This window comes from Pinus tabuliformis, chromosome 3_2, assembly GCF_031772625.1.
Source record: "Pinus tabuliformis cultivar Carrire ecotype Pingquan chromosome 3_2, CPIR1, whole genome shotgun sequence".
NCBI classification, from domain to species: domain Eukaryota; kingdom Viridiplantae; phylum Streptophyta; class Pinopsida; order Pinales; family Pinaceae; genus Pinus; species Pinus tabuliformis.
Window position 1 is genome coordinate 395,583,704 of NC_142302.1, and position 6,000 is coordinate 395,589,703.

The window sequence follows — 6,000 nt, forward strand, 5'->3', positions numbered from 1 at the left end:
AAGCAATGTCACTTATAATAAAAAGAGAAAAAAAAATTGTTATTGTATAGAATAAAATATCCTATGTAGGTAATGAATAAAATATCTAATGTAAGTTATGAATAAAATATTTTAACATAAATTAATATTGACGTATACTTAAAAATATATTAATAACAAAAAATTAATGTGCATTGATAAAGTAGATCAATGCACATGTTATATAATCTCTATAACATTCAAAAATACAATTTAAACAATAAAAAAATATACATTGGTTTTTTCACTCTAAAATAAATAGTTAAACATATATAGCATATTAAATCTGTGACTTCCAAGCTTCTATAAAAATGACTGCAACTCATATATAGGAAACAACAACTTCTACATTGACTCTTGGGAACCTTCAAAAACAACACATGGAAGCATTATTTCCAATACCCTCCCTTAATGCTTAGATGGAAAACATTAAAAACACATATTACAACAACAAGGATAATTTATGTTTGACTGGTCACATCATCACTCACATATATTATGGAATCTCGCAAATAGTGCTCCTTCACCACCACATCTTAGAACTATCACTTGACCTTCAATTCAAAATGTAACCACCTCTAACCACCGTTGATGAACTTTGCAAGATCAACAATATTGACATCTCGAATCATCCGAGCTTCTGCAATAAGAGTGTTCAAGTAATGAACCATCATATGGACCAACCACCATCTGTTGGATGTTTCACTTTTGGCTATTTTTCAATTGCTAGAATGGAGGTCAAGACATTGAATGTGTTCAAAAGTTTATCAAACAACTTGAATTTAGTAACACACAATAATCGATGTTTCGGACAGTGGGGCTTTCAATTTAAGAACTGCCAATCCTTTTTATAACCAATAAAAAGACACAATAATTGATGTTTCAGATACCAGGGCTTCCAGTTTAAGAACCACCAACGGTTTTTATAACCAATGAAAACACAAATATAATAATAATAATTTTACATATTGATATTTTTCACCAAATCTGTAGTGTTTGGATCTTGATCTATTGATAAACAATACCGCAATATTTTATTAGTTCAGATCTAGAATGAGAAATTCCAACATTCAACCTACATGTCGCAACTGTACATCTTGCACCATCTCATAATCTTGACAACCACCATTTCAAACATGTATTCATTTCTCTCAATTGTAGACCCATACTAGATCAAACCAAATCTATGTTGATCCAATGTCTTCACAAGTGGATCTCCTCTTCTTTTAAAAAGATTGGTCCATAATGGAATTTCACAAGAAGAGAGCAACATTGGATCTTAACAATTCTCCTTCGCATGCAACTATGCAAAATCCACACAAAAATCAATATATTCATACAAAAAATAGATTAAACACTCTAACAAACAAATCTATCAAACATTCTATTAAACTAATCTATGTACATAGGAGTATCATCGCTAAAATTGCATGATCTCAACCCCTCTCATGAGAGAGTCAGGGTTGAACTAACTCTGATACCATGTCGTAAAATAGAGATAGATCATAAAAGTTGATTAAACACAAATCCAAACAAAATTTTATATATTTATTGATCATAACACTTACACATATATAGGATATAAATCTCTCTCTTCCAGACTTCTAGATCATGACTACAATTGATACATCGGAAAGAACAACTTCTAGATTAAAGCTTGGAACTTTCAGTGACAACTCACAACAACACATTGAAGCATTACATTCAATACATAAATATGACCTAATATAATTTCATGTAAAGTAATTAGAAGTAAAAGAATATATATATGAGTAAGATTTTTAATATGTGATATCAACTTCATGTATATCTATAAATATAGAAAAAACATGTTAAAAAAAATATTTTAATGTTGTATAGAATAAAATATCCAATGTAATTTATGAATAAAATATTTCATATAAATTAATATTGACATATACTTAAAAATATATTAATAAAAAAACCAGTTTAATGTGCAGTGATAAAGTAGAACAATGCACATGTTATATAATCTCTAAAACATTCAAAAATACAATTTAAACAATACAAAATTACACATTATTTTTTGTACTGTAAAATAAATGTGCACATGAATTAGTTTGTTCCCTCTCGGCTCATGTTATGACACACCTCCACATTCATATACATATCAAAAATAAAAATAAAATTTACTAATTGTAATTTCGATTAAGGAATGGAATATTTATGACATGATTGTAATATATTTACAATGTATTGGCTATAATGTAATGTACATAGATATGAGAGTTAGGGTAGCTTCTGTATGCAATAATTCCTTCGAATAATCGATATTTACGAGGGATATAATGCATGACTCATTTTATTTTTAAATTCAAATCACTCTTGGCTTTAGCTACACACAAATTTGGTTTTCAAATTTATTATGTATTAATGGTTATGCTCTACCACAGAGACGTGGAAAGATCTGGCTTCATCGTTCACCCAGCTACCCACATGCTATCCTCCTTACCTCGTTCCTTTTGCTTCATTGATGGTGTGGAATCTTGGGCTTCGATCCAATGGTTCTGTTTCGTTCTGGAAATATTCAACGCTCTTTCTGATGGAAAAGTGATTCATTGTTCAACTTTGTTGTTTGTTTCTCGGTTCTGCTACTAAGGTTTTGCTTCAGGTAAGTTCATCTCTAATACCAGGGTTTTGCTTCATAAGGGTTTATATAGTGTCGAGGGTATCATGGATCTGGAAAAGACTACTGAGGTAGATGGATTCGCTTCCCAGGTGTAGAAAGAACCACACAAATTATATGGTTTATTTTCCTTGACATTACATTTAGTTCATCTACTGTTGGCTTTCATTGACATATTTCCAATTCTGGTTGTGGGTCACACAGAAGCAATCATGAGGTGCTCAGAGTTCACCATAGTGGGTTTTGATGAACCTGCTTCCGACCTCTTGCTCCAGTCGTCTAATGGGTTACAGGTATGTCATGTATAGCCACATTTTACAATATTAAAAGAGTAGGGGATTGAATGTTTGACTAGCTATTTAATTTTCTCGGAAAATTGGAGTATGCTGCCAAGGGTTTCCATATCCATAATGGTGTAAGTGGCCTGTTGAATTCTGGACCAAGGGTTTGGTCTTTGATTGGGCCTACTGTAGAGAATAATTATGATAATAGGGTAAATGCATTTGTTTGAGATGCTTAGACAGAACACTGTTCTTTCAAAGCTTTTTTGATGGAAGCCTCCTATCATCTCGTAGTTTATTCATTCAATCCCCTTTTAGATTGCTTCAGGGTTTCATGCTGCCAATTTGTGGAAACTCGATATAAGGCCAGAGTCCCTTCTTTTTGGAACTTCTAGGTGTTCTGTTGTTTGTCATGTGAAGCTTGTAGCTACGACTATTCGAGCTTTTTTTTTTACTGCAATTTAATTGGGTATTATCTGTTTTGCACCTTCCCAAGTTCTGGGAAGTGATGCATATGAGAAGCTGGATTATTTTTAAGTTATGTTGTATAAAATATGTAATATTTGGGACTTTGGGTCATGCTTAAGTTTCGTTAATTTCCAAATGTGTAATATTTGAGGTACTAGGTTCATGTTTAATTTCTATAATTTCCAAATATACAATGTTGGAGGCACTTCATTTCACCTTTCTTTTAGTTCTTATATGCACCAATCTCGTGCCGAGAAGTTTATCTACTTGCGATATATGCTTTTGTATGGTTTCCATGGCTACACTTATTATATGAATATATTTATGCTCATTGGTAACATGCTTGCACTATAACTTCCTTCTAAGGATTTCAAGTTTCCACTATTTGATGTACATTATTCCTCTTCTTGGGGTTTATTTGCCAATCTCAAAAAATGTAGAAAAAAGAGAAGGGTTTACATTGATTCTTTTAATTTGGAAGTTAAACAGACTTTTCCTATTGCTTATACATATACTATCATTTATTTTTCTCTGTTTTCTTTCTTTTTGTTTGCAAGGAATTATTCATTCATTCTTCCTTCTCATAACTAGCTAGACATAGTTCTATTTATCATTATGATGCGCATGTTCAATTCTAATTGTGTTTATGCTATGCATGTTTAGTTATATTTATCTTTATGCTATGCAATGTTTAATTATAATTGCATTTACGCTATGCATGTTTAGTTCTATTATTCCTCTCTAGTAGAAGAACAAAATAAAGATTATCTTCCTTAGTCTGTACCTAAATGCCCAAACTCTATTTATGTAGTAATATTTTGCCTCTAAGTTTCAAGTATTCTTGTACAACATTCATTTCAAACATTAACCTCTACCAAATCTGAACATTTGATAAAATAGATTACATCAAATAGATTATACCAGGTTATTTGCCTACCTAACTTGTTGTAATAAAGAAGAAATTTCAATTGTTGAAGTCACCTCTGTTATCTACAGATTTCAATCCTCCCAACCATGAGACTTTCCATCAGGTCCAAGTCTCCCCCCGAGCTTGCTCACAAGACCAATGTCTTTCTGCAAGTTTTCTTACACAATGCTTTCAATAGCTAGTCATCACCAGACTTAGCTTCTCTTACTGTCTGACCTCTCAGCATGGTTCCGCATCCCTCTCTCCATGCCCCCTCCTCAAGGCTTTCCTTGGAGCATTCATATTCAGGGAGCTAGTTAGGGTTTTCTTGGCAACTGCCTTCCCTAACTGCCTTGTTATGAAAAGTTACAAGGTGTGTTAATACTCAAACATTTTTCTCTATTTAATAATTAACACACATTAATTACTTAATTCAAATAATAATGATAATATCCAATTTTGTTCTTACTACGGTAAAATAAAATATTTATAGTTTTCTTCAGACATTACATCTCTCCCCTAAAATCAAACATTGTCCCGATGTTTTTTCTACCGTAAATAGTCCTAGAAAACCTTCTTTCATCAGTTGTTCATCCTCCCAGGTGGCCTCATCTGGCCCAAAGTGTTGCCATTGAACTTTAACCTGGGTGATAGCTCGTTTCCGCATGATTACTTCTTTCTGATCGAGTATAGGAAGAAGCAGTAACTTGAATGAGTTTTCCATTGTAATTAAAGTTTTATTTGGCTTACCTAAGAAACTTTCTTACGTATATATCTTGCCAAATGATCATGTGTTTAGGATCATGAACATATCTTTTCAATACAGAAACATGGAAAACCTTATGGACTCGAATATGGTTGGGTAAGGCGAGCTCGTATGCCACTAGCCCGACCCTTGCCAAAATTTGAAATGGACCACAAAACCGGGGTGCTAACTTAGCACGCCCACTCCATTGTAGCGTACTCTTCTTAGCGAGTACTCTCACATTTACATGATGTCCTAATTGGAATTCTCTAAACTTCTTTTTTCGATCGGCAAAGTTCTTTTTCCTATCTTGGGAAGCCTTTAAGTTATAACGTACCTTCTTAACCATTTCTTCCATTTCTTTTAACATCTCAAGTCTCAACATCAGCTTGTCCTCAGGTCCCCCCAACAGGATGGTGTGCGGCACTTACATCTGTACAAAACTTCAAGCAGGCTCATTTGTAAGGAGGTATGGTAGCCGTTATTATAAGAAAATTCTACTAGATGTAAGTAATCTTCCCATTTGGATGGTTGTTGCACTACATATGTTCTTAGCATATCTTCCACTACCTGATTCACTTGTTCTATCTACCCATCCCTTTGAGGATGATAGGTGGTACTGAAGTTTAACTGAGTGCCTAACCCTTCAAACAAGGTCTTCCAGAAGGCTGATGTAAACTTTACATCATGGTCAGAAATTATAGTTTTTGGCAACCCATGTAGTCTAAAAATATTTTGCATGAAAATATTGGCAATCTACACTACCCTGAAGGTGGATTGTAGTCATATAAAATGAGCTTATTTTCTTAATTTGTCTATTACCACCATTATTGAATCATTTTTCTTTTTGGATTTGGTTGTTCCTGTGATAAAATCAAGGGAGGTGGTCTCCCACTTCCACTCCAGAATTGGTAATGGGTGCAGTAACCCAGCA